Genomic DNA, 23,915 nt, shown 5'->3' with positions numbered 1-23,915 from the left:
TTAATGATTTTTGCAATCTACCAACTCTAAACACTAATATACACTAAAAGAAATGCGTACACAAAAATTTAGATCAAAATTCGATCTCTAGTTATTTTTTTTGAATTTTTCATAATCTGATGAATAGTGCATGAACAGTAAAATCTGATAGCAAAATATGCAGCAACTATGTTTTCTATTCCTACTAGTCCTCTATTTTTCGTATGTTGCAGCCACACACAATGAAACCAAATCACACACTCAATTGCAAATTGAATTACAATGAAATAATGGAATTGACAATCAAAGGAACACCACTAAACACTAAAACACGAATTGATCGACACATACATACGAATTGAATTGCAAAACTAAATCTGCAAATGAACACAGGAAACACAAAATATTTAGTTTCAGAGTTTGCAAACAAACACAACCACAATACGCAGAACGGAATAGACGAACAAAATGCACTATAAAATAAAAACACAGAAACACAGAATCAGTTAGTACACATGATGAAATAAAAACAAATTGACTTATGTCCCCAACAACGGTGCCATTTTTATAACCACGTCGCAATGGTATCAAACAAACTAGATTTTCTTTTTTTTTTTAAATTTTGCAACAGAGGGAGTAAACTTAGGTCATCTCACAAGAACATAAAATACATTTTGTTTCTGGTTCCATCATGTAATTTCAGATTGGCTTAGGGATGGATTGTTTTGAATTAAATTGTAAACAACAGAAAAGACAAGAACAAAGAATAATTCTAACAAAACGAAATATGAAGTTCAACCAAATCAAGATCTCAATCACTACAACGCAATTCTCATTGTTACACGAATACAATTCCAACGAATTTTCAATCAACACTAATTCAATACGACATTAATAACCCGAAATCTAAATCTAGATTATGAATTCCATCAAAACAAGAACTGTAATTGCAAATCCAATGCTCTAACAAAATTCAGAAAAATTGATTTATTGAATTAGGTGAATTCATTTATTTCAAATCTGAAATTCTTATTCTCAGTTTAGAATGCAAACGAAAATTCAATATCATGAAAAACGTAATTATCCTAATCAGAAAAGAGGAGGAAGAGCAAGAATTCGATAGAACCTAACCCGAAATTCAAATGCAATGTAGTTCTTGAAACCTTGAACCGATTGATGGATTAGCCTTGCGTCATGATCATGCTTGCTTTGGCCAAAACCAGAAAATTACGAAAAGATGGAAGGAAGAGAGACAAAAATAAAGGAAAGAATTTAAAATAAAGACTTTTTGAATTCTGAAAAATAATGAGCGGGAAAAAAAAAACAAGGATTCATACATAGAGTCATAACCTCTATTAAAGAAAAAATAATTGGGTTTAATTGAGGCCCAATTCCTTAATGAGGTTCCTAAACATCTAACTAAGTAAAATCAACAATACAATCAAATTCTGAAAATTTCAGTGCAGCGCCGCAACATTGTGACGCAATTTTGGACCTGAACATGCTCGAATTGGGTTTTTCTCCCAATAGAGAAGTTGTATATCTCTGTCTTACATTTCCAGGGACACCAATTTTGTCCAATTCTATGTAGTGTAGCTCCAGATATGGTCTTTGCAAGAAACTGTGTCAAAATAAGAAATTATGGCGGGAATTAAGAAAGATTTATATTTAAGTCCTAAATTACTTACTAACACAAATCTAAACTAACACATCACAATAATACACTAATGAAGCTCAATTAAACCAAAAACATGGAGAGAAAGATGTACTAAAATATGACTATCGATCGTCCACAAGGATCTTATTTTAATTACCACTTCACAATTCAACAATTAGTTGAACAAAACAATTCATTGAGAGGTTTGTAACATGTGAAAGTAAGAAATAAAGACAATAAAAGGTAATGGAATTGCCGTAAAAATAGAATACAAAATTTGTATTAAGAATACTATGTGGAAAACAGTTAGGAATCACTTCACCAGATTTTCAATTGCAATGTAATCATGTTCTGAATTCTTGACAATTTTAATCGATTGATAATCAATTTCACTTATTTAACCAAATGACAATTCCTTGCCTCATTGATCCTAATACCTTATTAAACCTCCCTAATTCCTTAGGTGAAATTCAATCAAATATTGCATTAAGTTCTGGAAATTATAGGATTACTAGATCATGATACTTATTCCTAAGATCTTAATAACCTAGGCATATGATTCAGATTTGAGAAAGAAACTCAATTTCCATGGATGAAAATTCCTTTAAATTCAATTGAATGAAGGATTATTTCACAACTGCATTAAGAACAGAATCACATACTCAATTCAATTAAAATCTTAAGATTCAATCCACAATTACATCACAACATCAAATCTGGATCCATAGATCCCTAACCAAAAAGGTTTAGAATAATATTACAATAGAGAAAGGAGAAGTAAGAGAAGAAGAAGACAAGAAGTAGAAGAACATCTTCTAAGACCCAATCTTCACTCTGATTCCTCTAGAAATGAAGCTTGAAAGTTGCTCCTAATCTCTCTCTCTCTGACTTCCCTTGGAAGTTAAAACAATTACAAAAGTGAAAAATAACAAAAATGAACCAAAAGTCCCTTTTTCTGAACTTCTAACTTCTATTTATATGGTTTTTCCCGCCTTTTGCTTTTCTACATGTTATTCTCTGAGAATTCTAGCATCAAAGGTCTTCTAGAAGCTTCTAAAATTGATTTAAGAACTCAAATCCTTCAAAGTTGACACTTAGAAGTAATATTTAAAATTCTGTTATTTTTGCGTAGCTGCTCTAGGCACTTGAAGTAGCTACGCGCTAACTGCATAGCTACTTTGATCACTTGAAGTAGCTACGCGCTAACTGCATAGCTACTTTGATCACTTAAAGTAGCTACGCGTACTGTACAGTTCTGAATTAGCCTTGGGTGTAGCTACTCTGAACGCTTGAAGTGGCTACGCGCTGTGCATAGCTACTCTAGGCACTTGAAGTGTCTACGCGTTTAATTGCATAGCTACTCTGATGATCTTCATGAATTTTCTTCTTCAAAGTGTTCACTCTATGTACTCAGTGTGATTACGCCCTTCATATAACCCTAGATTCTTCATCTTTTAAGCTCAATTCCTCTACTTTCTTCACTTCAATCTTCAACTCAAATTCTCAGCTCAAGCTTCTACACAAGGATTAAGTCACTTTTGAGTTAAATTGTTCAGAATTGGACTAAAATCTAAAATTCTAAACTATTTATACAATTATGAATATTAATGCAACTTTTATGATATTTTCAAGTTTACTTAGCTCTTAACTACTTATTTATTAACAAAATCATACTAAAAATTATGATAAAATATGGATTTATCAATAGTCCTAGTAGGTATGAGTTCATTCTTCTCACTAGGTACAACTGTCATCCCTCTTTTCTTAGGGACAACTTGGACTGGACTCACCCATTGGTTGTCAGAAATTGGATAAATGATCTTTGCATCTAGCAACTTCATAACCTTTTTCTTGACAACTTCTTTCATGGCTGAGTTCAACCTTCTTTGTGGCTGCACAACTGGCTTAAATTTCTCTTCAAATAGAATTCTATGTTTACAAAAAGAAGAATTTATACCTTTCAGATCTGAAATACTCTAGCCAATTGTAGATTTGTGTTTTCTCAGAATTCTCAACAACTTTTCCTCTTCTTCCTCCTTGAGATCATTGTTGATGATAACTGGATTTTCGTGACCCTCATCCAAAAAAGCATATCTCAAGTTAGAGGGTAGTTGCTTGAGCTCTAACTTTTGATTTTGGTCTTCTTTGATTTCCTTTTTCTGCTCTTCTTTAACTATTTTTTTGCAGGATTCAAAAATAAACTTGTCAACTTTCACCAATAAATCTTCAACAGCTCCATATAGATAAGTGTATGATCTATCAGCTAGCTGCAGTGTGATGTTGGTAGGTTTCACTTCTTCTATGCCTAGTTTCTTCATGATAGCCAAAGGCATCAAGTTAATGCTTGCTCCCAAGTCACACAATGCTCTTCCAACAGTGTACTGTCTTATTTCACATGGAATGCTGAATGATCCTGTATCTTTGAGTTTTTGAGGAAGCTTTCTCTTGAGAATGACACTGCACTCCTCTGTCAAGGGTACTGTTTTGTCATGTTCTAGCTTTCTTTTTCTAGAAAGTAGTTCTTTCATAAATTTTGCATATGAAGGCATCTGCTCCAAAGCTTCTGCAAAAGGTATGTTAATCTATAATTTCTTAAAAACATTAAGAAACCTTTTAAATTGTTCTTCCTGTTTAGGATTTTGACCCTTTGAGGATAAGGCAGCCTCTTATATTTTTCTGGATCTATTGGCTTGCAAGCATATTCAAAGAGTTGCTTCTTGGTTTTCCTCTCAGAGTTCATAGGAACTTCTACTTTTTGTTTTGAATGATCTTTCTTCAATAGCTTAAAATTTCCTTGTTGCAGATCTTGTTCAATTCTCCTTTCTTCTGCTGCATCATTTACTTTCTTTTCTGCAGGTTTAGGACTTGCAACTATAGCTCCACTCCTTGTAGTTATGGCTTGACATTGCTCCTTAGGATTTATTACTGTGTTACTTGGAAATCTGCCCTCATCTCTGCTAGACAACTGTTCAGCTAACTGTCCAATTTGGGTTTCCAGTTTCTTCATAGATGCTTCTTGGTTCTTGAAGCTTGTTTGGGTCACCTTCATAAACTGCAGCATGGTTTCCTCCATCTCAGTCAACCTTTCATTCATAGGTTTAGAAAATTTCTGAGTTCCTTGAGGTTGAGTGGATGGATTTCTCTGAAAATAAAACTGTTGTGCTGCTGGACCTGCATTAGAAAAAGGTAAATTAGAGTTAGAATTTTTGGCAGCAGAATATTGATTATTCCAATTAGAATACTGCTAACTTCTATTATTCAAAAATTGAAATCCAGGAGGATATGAGGATTGTTTTCTCTGAAAATTGTTCATATAATTCACTTGTTCCTGTGGTTCACTTGTAGATGCCTCACATGCACCATTTGCATGGTTTCCTCCACAAAAATCACAATTTAGTTGACTGATAGGCATACTCCCTGCTTGAAGATTGCTGATCTGTTGAGTTAGAGCAGCTATTTGTTCTGAAAACATCTGATTTTGTAGCTGGTTCTGTGCAAGAAAGGTTTCCAAAACCTTAGCTTCATAACCAGAGTTTCTTCCTTGATTTCTTGAGTTTGAATTTTGGTACATTGAAGATGCCATCATCTCAATAATTCTCTGGGCTTCTTCTAAAGATTTTGTATTTAAGGAACCTCTAGCAGCAGCATCAACCATTGTTCTTGTTGATGTATTCATCCCATTGTAGAAAGTCTCCAATTGCATCCAATCTGGAATACAATAATGTGGACACCTTCTCAGTAATTCTTTGTATCTTTCCCAAGCTTCATACAAGGATTCTCCTTCCTAGTGCACAAAGGATGTAATTTCTCCTCTCAGCTTAGCAGCTTTGGATGGAGGAAAATACTTGGATAGAAATTTATTCACTAGCTTTGTCCAAGTTGTGATGCTTCCTTGTGGTTGAGCTTGCAACCAGCATTTGGCTCTATCTCTCAAGGAAAAGGGAAATAATCTCAGTCTGATGGCTTCTTCACTAACCCCATTCATTCTTATGGTATCACATAGCTGCAAAAAGTTTGAAATATGTAGGTTAGGATCATCAGAATTTCCACCAGAGAACTGATCCTATTGGAGTAAGTGTAATAGGGCAGGTTTAATCTCAAAATGGTTAGCTTGGATAGTTGGCCTAATTATAGAAGAATTAAAACCTTGCATGTTAGGAATTGCATAGTCCCTTAATGTTCTAATTCTATTCTGTTCTGCCATCTCTATTTCTAGATTTGGTTGTCTCAAAGGTGTAGGTGTTCTTTTTACTCTAGAAGTATTCTGAATTTCTGGAGAATAGACAACTTCTAATTCACTATCACTTCCTATGAATTTTTCTGCTCTAACCTCTCTTCTTAATCTTCTTAAGGTTATGTCTATGTCAAGATCAAAGACCAGAATTGATTTATTTTTGTTTTTACCACGGATATACAAATCAAAATGCAACAAAATTAAACTACAACTTGATATTCAGAAATACACAACAAAGATTATGCAGAAGATATCAGCAAAAGCATATAAAATTCAAGTCTAGCAACTGCAGAATTATACAGAATTCAAATAGAAAATGATGTAGAGAAATAAAAAATGAAATTATGTAGAAAAATGCAGAAAACAGCAGAAAATAGTGCAGAAAAATACACAAAATGTAGAAAAGAAATCATGCACAAAAACTTAAAAGCAAAACAACAAAAATAAATGCTCAATCTAGCTACCTCTCTGCTACTAATGATATTGAAACACAAAGTCCCCGACAATGACGCCAAAAACTTGTTGTTTTACAATTCTAAACACTAGCAAGTGCACTAGGAATTGCAGCAAGTAATGAGTAATTTTTAAGATCAGAATATCGTCTCCACAGGGAATTAGGAAATCAACTTCACAGAACAATCACCATTTGAGCCATACGAATTTGGAAGCTTTGCAACATTCAAAAGTCAAGAACAAGCACAATCAAAAGGTAAGAAACTTGCAGTAAAAATAGAGTATGAAAGCTGTGATGAAATGAGATAGGAATGAAGAATAGTTAGGAATTTATTTCACAAGAATATCAATATCAATTCAATTATGCCTTTGAACATTTAAGTACTTGGTTAATTGACAATCAGTTTCACATATTAATGGCCAAAGGTTAATCCCTTAACTCATTGACCCTAACAATCAACTAAACCACTCTAATCCCTTAGGTGAAGTTCAATTTCAAGTTGCATTAAGAATTAGAACCATAGGACTGCAGAATTAAGTGTACTTATCCCTAAGAAACCCCTAATTCTGGTTGTTAATTCAGATCAGAGAATCGAATCCCATTGGCAAATGTTCCTCTTTGATTAATCAAATGAATTCCCATTCAAAGATTATGTAAAGTGCAGAATTGACAACTCAATTAATCCAAAAACTCAAATTTCAGAAGCAAGAATCAAATCAATACATCAATTCGAGGTCTATAAACTCTTAACTATGGAGAATTAAGCAAACATTGTAACAGAGAAAGAGAAAGAATGAGAAGAAGAGAAGAATTGCAGAGAAGTGATCTCCATGAGCTCCGATCCAATGCATCTTCTTGGAGCTTCGAAATTCGACCCCAATCCTCTCTCTCATTCTCTCTCAATGAGAATCTAATAGAAAAAATGGAAAATGAACAAAAGACCACGAATTCTGAGCTTTCTCTAGTATTTATAAGAATTCCCGACTCTGGGCGTTGTCATTTTACTTCATAAGAGTGACCACGCAGAGGCTCGTGTAGTTTCTGGAAGACTGGACCATTCACTTTCGTTGATAAGAGTAGCAACGCAGGAGGTCGAGGAGTGCGCGTGATCACTTTCGAGAGCAAGAGTGACCACGCACAACTTGCCTTGATACACTCCTTTATGGAACATCCACTTTTGCTGGTAAAAGTGGTAACGTAGAGCTCTCTGAAATTCTTCCTTCTCTAGAACACTCGCTTTCGCCAGTAAGAGTGACCATGCAGAGCAAGCTGAAATTCTGCCTTCTCTGGAACATTCACTTTTGTTGGCGAGAGTGGTAACGCACAGCTCTGTTGAGATTGAACTTCTTTGGAACGTTCATTTTTAGTGATAATAGTGATCATGCCCACACTCAACTTCTCATTTAAGATATGAATCACTCACTTTCGCTGGCAAGAGTAACCACACCCAGCTTAAACTCCATAAGCCATGTTCTTTTGAGTCCAGACTTGCTACTTTTCTGCTATTTCTCCATTGATCTACCAGCTTCATGGACTTTGCTCAGAATTTTCTACAAAAACACACTTCAATTATTAATTTCTACCCAGAAAATTCATAAATGCTAAACTAATTATGTATTTAAAGAAATTCTTCAATCATTCTATTTTTTATGATTTTTTTCTGCTTTTTCCAACACATTTTCCTTATCAAATGGATTAAAACTATAGTAAAATACTAGTAAAAATGTGGATTCATCAAATGTCATTTCTATTATTAATTTCAATTTCTCTAATTTAGTTCAATTTACATAGTTTTATAATCACCTTTTGTAAATATGCTTATTAGAATAAATGTGCAGGAAATTTTGGGCAATGATCCTTGTAATTTATGCTTTCAAGAGAAAACTAGGTAGAAGTAATCACTTCCAACACCTAAAGTAACTGTTCCAACAAGCATTCCCCAAAGGCTAGCTGAGAGTGAACACTTCCAGCATTCATATTAAACACTCCAGAGTCAGTTCCAAGAAGCAAAGGTTCGCGTAATCACTCCCAGTGTTCATAGTGATTACGCACAGGTTTATTCTGCCAATGAAGCTGAAAGTAGTTACTCCCTGTGTTCATAGCGCATAATCACTCCCATCATTGAAAGTAATCACTCCAGCTAGGATGCAATGCAATGGGATTTGCGCATAAACAGATTTCCAATTAGAAGAGAGGACCTTTTTGTCATTTCTTGTAATTTTTCATTTCTACACTCTTAGAGCATTAGGGTAGGGGTTTTGGGTGGCTGCCCAGAGCTCACTTTTCAGCGTTTCTATTTCTTTCCCCTCTTTTACTCTGTTTTTCTAGTTTTCTGAATATTGATTGTTTGTAATTTTGGATTCCATCTTTATGGAAGGCAGTTTTGAGAATTAATTCCTAGTATGGTTCACAATGGTTCTTGAAGTTTAGGTTTCATTGTTAATATGAATTTCCTCTTAGAGTTCATGTAATTTGCTTAATCTTGTATGAGAATCCAATAATTAATTGACGCTTATTCCAATTAATTCAAGTCTGTGAGGGAATTAGTATTTAATTCTTGGTGAACTAATGATTGAACCAACTGTGGATGAACTAGGGATTAATCTAATTTGTTGATTGATTTTCTTAATTTCATATTTCTATTTTGAATGATTACGGAGTTTAAATCATAACCAAACACCCCCTGTTTTCTGAATATAATGCACACCACATGTTTGATATTTAGTCACTCACCTAATGATTCACAAGAGAATGACTTGGGTTAGCTTAATCTAGTACTATATTAAATTTACTCATATTTTGATAAAGATAGTGACAGTTTTTCATCACTTACTTGAGTTGACCTTATTTATTCACTAAATGCTAAGATATTTATACATACTTTGTTTTAGTAGAGAATAAGTTGATGTATGAACAAACTTTAGGGTAAACCTCAGAGTATGTGTGGCTCACTGTGACACTATGATTACAGATTTACACCATGTCTGGTCTCTAGTTACCCCCTGCATCACATATACCACGTGCTCGGTCACGAGTAGCTCGACAAAGGTAGTAGTCAGAGGTCTAATTGGGAGGACAGTGTGTGGCCCGTGGTGAGCCCACGCTCACTATTGGTGTCACCACCACTCTCTCTTCCCCAAGATATTTCTACCAATCCCATCCTTCACACCTCCAGTGTATCGCTGAACCATTAATAGCATCATTCCAACGGCGTCCAACACGCCCCATTCACACATATTTTCAATTACACACAATATTCATATTCGCATACAGCGCACATTGCCCACATTTATTTACAGCACACGAAACACGACCCATATTCATTCATATTACATGGCACATAGGCCCACATTCATTTACAACACACGGCACAAGTGCCTATATTCCATTACACATCATTTTCAACAACATTCACGTTTTCAATCAAAGGTATGTCAACCCCACAATCAAACCACATTATCCTTAAACACGTAATAATTTCCATCAATCACACACTTCCTTTCCGTTAACTCAGCCACATTGCAATATTTCACAAAATAAATGATAATCAGAACATAATAAGATAGGTAGAGTCCCCCTTACCTCGGATTGAAGACCCACACACGAATCGACGACGAAAAGGAACCCCTGTTTGGGAGGGCAAGTGTACCCATCGAGAAGTAATAAAGGGTTCTTAAATTAAGTTCCCGAAATATCGTCCCACAAGGATTGATTTTCAATTACTAAGAATTTCTTAATTCAATTGTTTAAGCTTCAAAGATACGAGATTAATTAAAAAACAAGAATTTATAAAATTAATTATAAAACTAAGAGTAAGGAATACAATGCTCATCTTGGTTAAACTTATTGGAGAGGAACCTAGGGCATATGGGTTTTCTCATTCAATCCTTTATGTTATTTTTCTATTTAACTCTAAATTTGATTTCTTTGTGATTACCAATCATTCATACGAATACTATTAATACCTAATGATCATGTAATATTAATATTCTTTTCTCTAAATTAACATTCCCAATGGTCATGCAAGACATCAATTTAAGAACGCTTAAGGAACCTATGAACTTGTTAATTTAATAACGATTAGAAGAGAAATATTGGTTTGGTCCAACTAATCCTTTGTCTCGTTTTACCCTATAGATCTATTAATTAACCGAGGTACGGTTTCCTGACGATATAATTAATTAGGATTAAGAAAGAAGCACAATAGGATAAAATCTAATCACAAAACGGAAATCAAATTTAGATTCAAATATCAAAATTCCATAAATTCATGAACAATAGTTCCTATAGCCCTAGTGATGAATCCCCATTTTATTGGATTTTTACTTGTTATTTTAATGTTTCTTAATAGAAAAAAGTAAACTTAGGGTTGTAAATAACATAAAAATATCATTTTGGTCAATTTATAATAGATTTCTTAATTTTAGATTAATTTACATTGATTTACATAGATATAGTTTGCAATTTTGATCATTTGAATAATTGTGCAGGAGTTTCTAGACTTTTTCCATGGATTTTTAGCATTTGAGAAAGTTTGAGGTGAAAGTGATCACTTTGGAGTCCATAGTGAACACTACAACAAGCTTGTTCCAGAAAGGTAGACCAGAGTGATCACTATGAACCCATAGTGACAACTCCAGAAAGGCCAAAAAGTACAAGATCCTGCGCGTAGCTACTATGGAACCATAGTAGACACTTTGGAGCAGACAAAGTTATCACTCTGATGCCAAAGTGACAACTCCAGAGAGGGCAAAAACACAGGACCTGCGCATAAACACTATGGAGTGAGAGTAATCACTTTGGGGCGTTGCGCGTTATCACTATGAAGCCAAAGTGATAACTCCAGAGAGGCCAAAATCACAGACCTTGCGCGTTATCACTATGGAATGTGCGTAATCACTTTGGAACGTTGCGCGTTATCACTATGAAACCATAGTTGTCACTTTGGGCAAAAATTTCTGCACTATAAATAGAATTTGAGAAGTTAGGGTACGAGGAGTTTTTACATTTCCATAGATTCTTTTGCCACTTTTAGAGCATTTTGCAGAGTTTAGGATCTTTGGGTGACAGCCAGGGGTCCATTATAGGTTTTTAATTTCCAATTTCCCTTTGATTCTCATTGATTTTACATTGATGTTGCTTACATTTCTGCATTTCCTTCTTTCATTTGTGAAGCCCATCCATATGGAGGGCTAAATTCTCTTGTAATTCCTAGTCAACTCACATGATTTTTGAATTCTTGGGTTTAATGGCAATATTACTCTTTATTTCCTTGGATTTATTAACCCCAATCTCTGAATGAAATGAAATTTGCATGAGGGGAACATTGCTTAATGAACCCTAAATTACCCAAACGAAATTCTAATCCAAAATTGCTTAATTTTGATTAATCTTTGAGATTGCTTAATCTTAGGGATAGAGATTGGAGCCCATTAAGATACTTAATTTTAATTGGGATGCTTAAGTTAATTTTCGCTTGTTAGATTAACTTAATTCAAGGAAAAAATAGGGGATTATTGAATCATTTGGAAGAATAGTGATAGAACTCATTGATTGACTAGGGATTACTCTTCTTAATTGATTGAATTTTACTAGTTTACATTTTGCTCTTGATTAAAATCTGGAAATTGACAAACCTCCCCCCCAATTTACTTGCTTTAAAATATATGTTTACTCTTGTTCGATGTATGTTCCCAACCAAAAATTCTTTGGAGACAACCTAGGACAACACCCTAGTATTGCATACATTTCTTTGCATATTTGATGAGGATTAACGACAATCTTTGTGCATAACAAGTAGCAAAATCTCGCAGCATCACCTAGCTATGGACTTAGTTACTCATGACAATCATAAACAAAGCCATAATTAAAACAAAGCCATATTTGATGTGTTCCCAGTCTTCAAGTACGATCGCTTGAAACTCCAAGTCTCGCCAAGCATGTGCCAAGGATCTCGTGCAAGAGAGACGAGATCAAAAGTGTATCTAAAAGCCAAAGACTAGATGTAAAAAATGGTCCTTTTACGATGCCTGAGATCTCCTTTTAATAGGGTTTAAAAACCCTAAAGATTCTTCATAATTGGACTTCTCGTAGATGAGCACGGCCGTGCAAGGCCTTAAGCACGATCGTGCATGGGCTCGAAGCACCCCGTGCTTGTTGAAACGGTCTGGGCGTGCTGACTGCTGCGAAGCTCTAATCTTCTATCAATTTGGGCCCAAAATGCACCCAACATCCACTTGTGGCCTCTTTATACTAAACTGCACAATTAATATATAAATTAGTGTAAAACCCAAATAAAATAAAGGTCAAATATGAATATATGGGCTATAAAATAGGGCCTAATTACAGACTTATCAACTCCCCTATACTTATTTGTTTGCTTGTCCTCAAGCAAAGTGCTAGTTAAGAGAATAACATAATACCACACACAGAACCTGAAACAACGGAGACAAAGAGAGCAACAAGAGTAATATTAATGAGCATAAGCTATCAAAAGGATTCCCAATTAGAATCTTATAATTCCATACTTTTCACTCAAACATCAAACTAAGGTGCTCTACTTCCATCTCTCTCTAAGGGACAAAATGAGATATCACTTAGTTCTCCTAAAGAAAAGTGTACTACCATAGGCTTGACTATAAACCGACTCTCCACTAAATAAATTAAATGCAAGTCAAAATCATGAGGTCTTTTTCAGGTTATAATGTGGCCAAGGAGTAATAATAATTGAGGTGAGATAAATGAAAGAAAGGGATATACAAAGGGGTAATAAATTATAAAAATTATAAACATCCCCTAAGTTTACAAATAAAGCTTTTGGAGTAATTTTTATATTTTTGAATATAAACAATATCTTTACTCCTCTCTCCTTTCAATCATATATAACCCTTTTTTTTCTATTTTTTATTTTCTTTTTCATACTTTCTTTCTTTTTGCACATGAGAGATATAGAGGAGAATTAATCAAATAATTCAACAACTTAATTGTTCCATTCATAAACTCAAGGTCATCAAAATATTTTATAAATTTAATGCAAGGGACCAAGAAAATCAATAAAGCTCAAAGTGGACAACTAGTTCTATCTCAAACATGCTCAAGGCCAAGAATAAAAATCCTATTATGCCTTAATCATATTAAAAACATGCAATTAAAAAGAGAAGTCTTAAGTCGGTTCCAAGTCAAGTTCTAGAGCACAAATCCTAAGTAGATAATCACACAAAACAATGAAAAAAGGGGTACAATTAATTAAATTAAGATAGAAATCCCTTTTAAGGCTCAAAACTCACATCTATGAGTTAAAGTTTAATGTAAAGCATAAAAGTAAGGAACTTAGCTAATTATTAGTTTCCAAATGAAAGTATAATGCCAATAATAATCACTCAACATGCTCTACTATCTAGAAAAATTGGGTTCCATGAGGGAAAAAATTTTAAATTATCATAAAAAAATAGCATAGACACTTTACTCAAGAACATGCAATTAACAATTATATAATTAGGAACTACTCTCTCATACTTAAAGCAAAACATTGTCCTCAATGTTTGAAAGTAATCAAATTAAAAGCATACAAAGAGGGCAATTGAATAAAAGGAAATAAGTTCCCTGATAATTCTTGGTACGGCGGCTTCGGGTGAGGGAGCACAACCATGCTGAAATCTTAAGCACACCCATGCTTATGTTGTAAAGCTTCTCTCGCAATTGCGACTGAATGCACAGCCGTGTATGGGATGAGCACAGGCGTGCTTTCATATCAGAGCTCAAAAGTATGTGCGAGAATGATCAACTCCGTTCTTCCAATCTTTCAATATGCTTATTCTTTATTCTAAAAATAAAATAACAATAGCAAAATTAAAATAAATAAAAAGAAATAAAATTTAAATAAAATAAAAGATACAGGTTGCCTCCTGGGAGCGCTTGTTTAACGTCACGAGCGTGACGTTCCTGTTAAATCATGGTGGGAAGAAGGTATGAGTCTCAGAGGTGACTCCCTTGCTATGCAATTGTCTCCCGAGCAACTTTGCCTCCCCAACACCTATTACATCAGAAAAATTATTCATAAAATGGGGATTAGAATAAAGAGAAGAAAATTTAAGCTCTAAATTAGGAGACTTGTTAATGGATGGTTTAAGTTCTATGCTTCATATAAATTGGAGAAAGAGAAGCAACATCTACACTGCTCACGAAGTGACAAGACTCTTGGCTAGAAGGGTACTTGAAAGAATTGAAAACTTGAAATGCAACTTCTTCATCATCTAGTCTCAGTGTGAGCTTCCCTTCTTGTACGTCTATGATGGCCCTAGCAGTGGCCAAGAATAGTCTCCCTAGTATGATGGGGACATCATCATCTTCCTCCATGTCAAGTACCACAAAGTTAGCAGGAAATATAAACTCCCGAACTTTTACAAGTACATTCTCTATTATGCCTTTGGGGTGTGTGATCGACCTATCTGCCAGCTGAAGTGACATGGTGGTCGACTTAGCTTTATGCATTCTAAGCTTCCTAAAAATAGAATAAGGCATAAGATTGATAATTGTGCAAGGAATAGTAAAACTCCCTGGATCCTTAAGCTTAGGTGGAAGCTTTTTAAGGACTATAGCTGAGCACTCTTGGGTGAGCTTCACAATTTCATGTGCTCTCAACTTTCCTTTATTGGTCAAAATCTCCTTTAAAAATTTATCAGATTTAGAGATAGCATCAATGAAAGACATATTGATGTGCACTTTGCCCAATAAGTCTAAGAACTTGTGGAACTCTTCATCATAAGGAGGTTGACCTTACAGCCGCTGTGGGAAAGGTATCTTAGGCTCATAGGGCCTTGGTTGAATAAAAGGCTCTTCCTTCTTTTCCTTTTCTGGCTTTTTGCTTGAAGCACGGTCTTGCTCATAGTGATGCATGGCCGTGCTTTGATCACTGTCATGGGCGTGCTTGTATAAGCACGGTCATGCTTCTGTTGTAGCACGGGTGTGCATGTAGAATCAGCACGGGCGTGCTTCTCTATAAGCATAGGCATGCATATGCCTCTGTTCTGCGATTCTTGTAATTTCTTCCCACTTCTAAGAGTGATGGCATTGCATTGCTCCCTTGGATTTGGCTCAGGTTGAGATGGTAGTGTTCCCATCACTCTTTGACTCAGAAGATTCGTAATTTGCTCCAATTGTGCACTCATCTTAGAGGAGCTGGCTTGTATTTCAAATTTGACCTCTGCGAACCTCTTATCAGTTCTTTCAATATGTTGGTTCAACTTGGATTCAAGCTCTATCATCCTCTTATCAGAGTAATGTACATATTACATCATCTGTTCTTGAAAGTTGGACTGAGATCTAGGAGCTTCTTTTCCTTTAAGTCTTGCTCCTTGACTTTGCACATGAGGAAGACGATAAACACTTGAATTTTGACTTCCAAAGCCATTTCCCCAAGAGTTAGAAGGATTACTCCTCCACCCTGAACTGTGATTACCCATGAAATTTGCCTCCTCTTACTTATATTCTAGGCTTGCAGGAGCTCTTACAGGTTAGTCTTGAGCCTTCATTAAAGATTCTAGTTGCTTTGCAAGGGCTGCCATTTAGTTCATTAGTGGGCTGCTGCTCTCTGCTTGGTAAACTGGGGCAGTCTTTTTCCTCTTGATGTCATAAGAGTCAACAGTGTGCCAATGAAAGCTAGAAGATGCCATCTCATCTATCAGCTTGTATGCATCATTTGGATCTTTTCTTATAAGGGACCCTCTTGCTGCGACATCAATTGTAGCCCTAGTAGTGGTTGATAGGCCACTGTAAAAGATTTGTACCTGTCTCCACGTCAGAAAATCATGATGAGGACATCTCCTCAAAAGCTCTCCAAATCGCTCTCATGCTTCGAATAAGGATTCTGCTTCATATTGTTGGAAGTAACATATCTTCGTCATAAGCTTAGAGGACCTTGATGGAAGAAAGTACTTTCCAAGAATTGTTGAGTGAGATCCTCCCAAGTTCTGATGGAATTAGCTGGTAGTGAGGAAAACCATGCATTCACCCTTTCAGATACTGAGAAGGGGAAAAGCCAGAGTCGAATAGCATCGTTGGAGACTCTATTGTACTTTATGGTGTCTCTCAATCAGAGGAACTTTGTCAGATGCAAATTAGGGTCTTCATTAGGCATGCCCCCAAACTGTATGGAGTTCTGGACCACGGTTATAAGTGTTGGTTTAAGTTCAAAATTGTTGGCCTCCATATTAGGGGCCGCGATGCTTCCAGGAGTGCCTTTAGTAGTGGGTGTCATTGATGAACGAAATATTTTCTCATTTGCAAAAAGATTTCTCGTCAACCTTCATCAAAATATGCAAAAAAATTTATGTAGTCTAGGATGCAAGCCTAGGTCGTCTCCCATGAATCATTGGACGAGTGACCAAATATCAAACATGTAGTATGCAATGTATTTAGAAAGCAAGTAAAAAAAGGGGGTTTTGTGATTTCAAGTTTAATCAACTTAAGCAGAAAATTAAATTGTAAAGTTCAATCGATAAAATGTAGTAACCCCTAGTTCATTCATATAAACTCTATCCCTATTCCTCTCAAGATTTAATACTCTTCCTCTCCTCCCAGAATTAGGTTGATTTAACAAGCGAAAATCAACCTTATGTTTTCATATGAATTAAGCAATCCAATGAACTCCAATCTCTTATTCCTTGATTACGCAATCTTGGAATTAAACAAGAATTAAGCAATTCAAATTTAGAATTTCCTTAAAACGAATTAGGGTTCATTACGCAATGCTCCCCTCATTCAACCATTAATTCAATTCAAGAGTTTGGGAGGAAGAAATTCATGGAAGAAAAAGATTTGCATTAACATTCAAAAAAACCAAGAATTCAAGAATCCATATGAACTCACTAGAGATTACAAGAAAATTAACCCTCCATGAGGATGGGTCTCACAATTACAAAATGAAAGTAAAGAGAAATCAATAACATCAATACAAAAATCAAAGAGAAGTAAGGAGAAAATGTTAATCAAACCCTAGGTTGGACCCTTGGCTGTCACCCAAGGCCACCCTAGGCTCTCCAAGAGTATCCTAAAATTTGTGGTATATCTCAGAAAAAAAGTTCTGCAGAAGTCCCCCCTACCCTAAATGGTAAAAATCCATATATAGAAAAGTTGATGCCTTCAGAGTAGTTACTCTCGTTCACGACAGTGAACACTCTCGATCATAGTAATTACTATCGTTTACAACAGTAAACACGCGCGAGCATAGTGATTACTATCGTTCACAAGAGTAAACACGCGCAGGGTCCTGAACTCTGAGGCTCTCTGGAGTGTTTACTATCGTTTCTGAGAGTAAACACGCGCAGGTCTGGGTGCTTCCTTTGGTTCTGGAGTGATCACTATTACTTTTGAAAGTGGTTACTCTAGCCTGTCCTCTGGATCTAGCTTGCTGTAGTGTCCACTTTCACTTCTGAAAGTGATCACTTTCAACTCAAAATTTCTCAAAGGCTAAAAATCCATGGAAAAAGTCTAGAAACTCCTGCACAATTATTCAAATGATCAAAATTGCAAACTATATCTATGTAAATTAATGTAAATTAACCAAAAATTAAGAAACCTATGATAGTTGGCCAAAATGATGTTTTTATGTTATTTACACTTCCTAAGTTTACTTTTTCTATTAAGAAACATCAAAATGACAAGTAAAAATCCAATAAAAAGTGGATTCATCACAACCCCAAACTTAAACTTTCGCTTGTCCTCAAGCAAATGAAAACTCAAGAAAGTTAGATGTAAAGGGGTTGGATTTGTCCAAAAAAATTTTCTTTCAAAATTTTCATTCCAAGATCAGCCTCTATTTGACACTTCCAATGTTTCCAAAATCGTGGATTCATTCAACACAGAAATCATGCCCAAATCAATTATTTTCAAGCAAATTCCCACTAAACTGAAACAGAAATCCAGCAAGGTTTATGCGATCCACACAGTGCAAAGAAATTATCTAGCTCATAAGATGGTGTTTCACTCTTCACTTATCAGTGTTTCAGGCTAAGTGTTTTCTCTCAATTCATGCATTTTGCCTCATCCTACCATATGCTTGCCCATATTCTCAATCTCCTTTTCCTAGATACAATGAACCACCTATCATAAGGGCTTTGTTAGTCACAAATGGGATTAGATTAGGTTCAATTTTTATCAAGGAAGGACAAAAGCTCAAGTGGGTTTATAAGAGGAGAGAATTCCTTTGAGTGAGTGAGTACAACAACTAAGAGCGAAATGCATTAAATGATGCAGCAAGTGAGATTCAAGCACTCTTTCACCATATTTTTCATTTACTTTGCCTTATGTGGGATTCTTTTCAACTCAAAATGCCTTGCTGTCTTTTTCTTTTACTTTCTTTTTCATTCATTCATCATCAATTTTTTTTGGACTTGACAATCATTCTCTTTTTCAATTTCAAACATTTTTTTTTTACATGTATTATTAACATGTATGATATTCACCACCCCAAACTTAAGATTTTGCTTGTCCTCAAGCAACTACAGTAATAATCAGCACCCCAAACTTAGTTTCTTGCATTCACTCTTGATGCAACTCAAAAGAAATACCTCTCTTAAGGTAAAGAAATATGTTTGCAAACTAAGTTTGGCAAAAAAAAAAATGTGGAACAAGGAAAATTAGGTGCAAGGGTGTGTGTGTGGGTGTGTGCAAAGAAGGCCTCAATCATCTAGATAAAAAATTGCACAATGCATATTCAATTAAGAAACAGGGCAAGTTCTAGAGGATAGATGCAACAATACATGTTATAGTGCACACAAAAAGAAATTAAAGGCTCAATTCTCTACCAAGGCAAAGGTGATAATTTCTTAGTAACATGTGAGTACAGTTCACCTTTCAAGAAAATATCTTCAGTATGGTAGGAATGGTAAATATGTACAAAATAAAGAATGATTGTGAGTTGAATGGGAAGTGCAATTAGAATATAAAATTGAAATTCCAAAATTGGAATAAATTAAAAACAAAAGCACAAAGGAAAAATATATTTTTGTATGTTTTTGGCTATTACTATGCAAGGAATTTAGACTAAGCAGTCATGAAATAAAAGCAAGGAGATCACTCCCTTTTCATGGATGATGGCTCACAATTCAGGAATCAAATTGATGCTCCTCTTGATGGGACTGAGGGCACACTCTGTAGAGAGACGCACAATGGATTCAGCATAAAAAGGAAGTCTGGAGACTGGACAGATATTTATATATAAAAGAAGATGAAAGCATCAAGTAACTATTGAAAGATAAAGCAGTAAAGTAAAAGTAAAGCAAGAAAAGAAAAGTGATAAAGTGTAATAACTATGGAAATGGTGGGTAATATGTACAAGGAAATGAAATAAAAATAACTAAAAGGTAAATGACATAAAAGAAACTAAAACTAAATCAGGTCTTCATTTGAGTTGGAGGAAGAAAAACTATCAGTTGCATCCTCTCCTTCTTCCTTTGAGGAGCTTAAAGAAAGGAAAGTGTTCCAGCAGTCCTACCTCTTTGGTCCTTGAGGTGTTTCTAGGTGTATTCACCATTTTGCTACATAGAGAGAAGTAGTGAGTGAATTATGCAAGTTATAAGTAAGCAACAACGGTGTGCAGTACATGCAATTCCATCAAATTGGGTGAAATTACAGCAAAAATCTATGCAAAAATAGTGGTTATGTAGTTTGGGCATGCAAAGTAATCACTATGCATAATGACAGTAATCACTCCAGAGAGGTGGATGAAGTGGGTGAGCTGCGCATAATCACTATGGTTAGCAATAGTGATTACTCTGGTGCGCGTAGTTACTATCGTTTACGATAGTAGTTACTCTAGTGCGCTTTTTTTTTTTTTTTTTTACCCTTAGGGGTGTTCTACGTGTTTACTATTATGCACAATAGTAATCACTACAGGGGTACCAAAATTCAAAAATGCTTAAAGTGCTTAGAGAGTAACTACTATCAGCAATGAAAGTGTTCACTACAGAGGGCAGAAATGCATATATGAGCAAAGTAACTACTATGGCCACTGAAAGTGCTCACTACAGAGAGTGCAAAGATACATACCTGGGCTGAGAGTAACTACTTTTTTTTTTGGAAAGTGATTACCTTTATGATAAACTCCCATTTTTCTCCCCAAAGTGGTTACCTCAAACTCTAAAAGTGGTCACTCTTCTACTGCACTTGATCCTTTCTTGAATTTATGCAGAAATTGGATCCACAATTTGTGTTCTTCCTCTGCAAAATTCAGAACTATATAAAAACACATGTCAAATATCAAAGTGAAGTGCAGCATGAAGTGTTTATGCAGTATAACTCACGAAATATCAAAGCTCAAATGTAGACCATTATTAAATGCAGAAAATAAATTAAAAACTTCTAAGAAAACTGTGAGTTGTCTCTCACACAGCGCTCTTTTAACGTCACTAGCTTGACGCCTTATTATCTTTAGCTCTAGGAAATACTTTTGATGATAGCGGTTTCAGTTGTATCCCTAGATATTCCTCATTTTTCTCGTAGATTTGCAACACTTCATTCAATTGAGAACGTGGAATAAATAACTGCGAAGGGATTTCCAGCAGCTTTATGAACTCAATGAGCTTGTCTTCATGCTTTTCATTGCCTTGATGTGCAGAATATGATGTCTTGCTACTGTATTTGGGCTGCTGCTCTCTTAGATATACAATGATGTAATAGTCATACTTTAAGAGCTCGGGCAAAGGCTTCAATTCTGATTCAAGAGGCAATGTAAAAGTTGGAGTTGGATGTGCAGCTTGCACCTCAACAAATGCATCGTGATTCATTTCCTTTGAACTTGCAATGGCTGCATCATGATTTGCTTCCTCAGAATTTGCAATAGCTGCATGAAAATCACCATACACATATGTATCAATTTCAGTACAAAAGCTACATTTTGCAGAATCAGTACAAGCATCACAAGTAAAAGAATCAGAATAATTGGCTAAGATATGATAATCAATATAATCTGAAAACTCAACCAAATTATCATCTACTAAATTATTTAACAAATCAATATGGCAAACTGAACGAAATGAATGAGGAACAAGTTGCTCAGAATTTTCTGCTGCATTAGTAGAAGTAGCACAAAGGGTAGGAGCAGAATCTGCACTTGCTGAGCTACTATTTTTGTTGCAATCACTTGCTGGAGCAGTAGCATTAAGATCTTCATCAGTTGGTTGCTGCTCTTGCGAGTCTTGAATGGTCTTTTCTAATCTCAAGGTGTTGGCACTAGCATCCTCTCGTTTGACAGGTGGTTGTATAGATAGATTACCAGAACCTTGAGATTGCAAATGGTTCAAAGCAGAAGCCAACTGTCCAATTTGATGTTCCAACTTTTGAATGGTTGCTTCTGTTCTCTGCTGGAATTTCAAATCATTAGCTGCCATTTCCCTCATTAATTCTTCCAAGGAAGGCTCACTCTTGCAAGGTGCAGCAATTTGTGGTGGAGGTTGATATTGCTGCTGTGTAAAATTCCCCCATCTCAAGTTCGGGTGACTCATCCAACCTGCAGGTTCATACAATGTAGGACAGGAATCAGTGGGGTGTTCATGTGAAGCACATATCTCACATAACCTTTTAACCCTCTGTGACAATGCTAACTGCTTGATCAAAGAAGCTAAATCATCTAGCTTGTCCTCTAGTTTTCTATGACCAGCAACATGAGTATTTTCTATCTCATAAACTCCTGTAGTTAAGGCCATTGAATTACTTTTGGTACTGAACTGCTGATTATTAGAAGCCATATTTTCAATTAATTGCCTTGCTGCAATAGGAGTTTTATCTACCAAAGCTTCTCCGCTAGCTGCATCAATCATCTGTCTATCCATGGATATAAGTCCCTCATAGAAGAATTGGATAAGAAGCTGCTCATTAAGCTGATGATGTGGACAACTTGCACAAAGCCTCTTAAATCTCTCCCAATACTCATACAAACTCTCTTTGTCCATTTGCCTTATACCACAAATTTCTTTTCTGATTGAAGTCACTCTAGATGCAGGGAAATATTTTTCCAAAAACATTCTTCCTAGACCATCCCAGCTAGTGACTGATCCAGGTGATAAATAGTAGAACCAATCCTTGGCTGTGTCTTGTAATGAGAATGGGAACGCTTTTAGCTTTATATGATCCTCAGGAACTCCAGTTGGTCCCATGGGGGTACAAACAATGCAGAATTCTTTGAGGTGTTTAAATGGATCCTCACCTGCAAGACCATGAAACTTGGGCAACAAATGAATCAATCCAGACTTAAGCACATAAGGTGTATCTATATTAGGATATTGGATGCATAATGTTTGAAAAGATACATAAGGTGAAGCAAGTTCTCTCAAAGTTTTCTCAGCCATAATATCTAGATCAAACTAAAAAGAGTCTAGCTAAAAGCCTACAAAATTATGCATAAATAGTATGCAGCAAAGTGATGCAGAAAAAAAAATACAGAAAATGTTGCAGCAGAAAATTATGCAAAATTTGATGAAATTATGCAGAAAATACACGAAGAATTAAGCAAAATGCAGAGTGCAAAATGCAGAATTGCAGGAAACTATGCAGCAGAATGCAAAAAAATAGAACAAAAAATAGAGCAGAAAACAAATGCAGAAAATAGAAAATTATGCAACAGAGTTAAAAAGAACAAGAGCAAAACAGAATGCAGAAAAAGTGCAGAATACAGAAATGTAGAAAATTAAAATAGAAAAATTATGCAGAAGCAAAATGCAGTATGCAGAAAATTATGCAAAAGTATAGAAATGCAAAGTGTAGAAAAATGAAAACCAGAACGAAATGCAGAAAATGCAGGATTTACTAAATGCAAAAGTGCAAAAAATGAATGTAAAAGGCAGAAAATTGAAACAGAACAAATGCAGCACAAATGTAGAATTAAATCGACAATCACACAATCAGAATTACGCTATATTACCACATTGAAAAAAAATCAAAATAAAACAAACACACTAACATGAAAGAAATATTTTCATATTTGCAAAAAGATTTGTCGTCAACCTTCATCAAAATATGCAGAAAAATTTATGTAGTCTAGGATGCAAGCCTAGGTCGTCTCCCATGAATCATTGGACGAGTGACCAAATATCAAACATGTAGTGTGCAATGTATTTAGAAAGCAAGTAAAAAAAGGGGGTTTTGTGATTTCAAGTTCAATCAACTTAAGCAGAAAATTAAATTGTAAAGTTCAATCGATAAAATGTAGTAACCCCTAGTTCATTCATATAAACTCTATCCCTATTCCTCTCAAGATTTAATACTCTTCCTCTCCCCCCAGAATTAGGTTGATTTAACAAGCGAAAATCAACCTTATGTTTTCATATGAATTAAGCAATCCAATGAACTCCAATCTCTTATTCCTTGATTACGCAATCTTGGAATTAAACAAGAATTAAGCAATTCAAATTTAGAATTTCCTTAAAACGAATTAAGGTTCATTACGCAATGCTCCCCTCATTCAACCATTAATTCAATTCAAGAGTTTGGGAGGAAGAAATTCATGGAAGAAAAAGATTTGCATTAACATTCAAAAAAACCAAGAATTCAAGAATCCATATGAACTCACTAGAGATTACAAGAAAATTAACCCTCCA

At 35.3% G+C, this 23,915-nt stretch overlaps 2 non-coding genes across 2 annotated transcripts; both read left to right on the top strand.

Moving 5' to 3' along the window:
- Positions 1-5,349: 5,349 nt before the first annotated feature.
- LOC113864005 lies at positions 5,350-5,456 on the top strand. The gene has a single exon (XR_003504614.1). It is a non-coding gene; the product is annotated as a small nucleolar RNA R71 (small nucleolar RNA).
- Positions 5,457-16,125: 10,669 nt separating this feature from the next.
- On the top strand, positions 16,126-16,232 carry LOC113863991. Its single transcript, XR_003504601.1, has one exon. It is a non-coding gene; the product is annotated as a small nucleolar RNA R71 (small nucleolar RNA).
- The last annotated feature ends 7,683 nt before the right edge of the window (positions 16,233-23,915 follow it).

Source organism: Abrus precatorius, unplaced genomic scaffold (assembly GCF_003935025.1).
Source record: "Abrus precatorius isolate BTA unplaced genomic scaffold, Abrus_2018 Scaffold3, whole genome shotgun sequence".
In the NCBI taxonomy this organism is placed as follows: Eukaryota; Viridiplantae; Streptophyta; class Magnoliopsida; order Fabales; family Fabaceae; genus Abrus; species Abrus precatorius.
The sequence above is the reverse complement of the archived record's forward strand: the minus strand, read 5'-3'. Positions and strand labels throughout refer to the sequence as shown.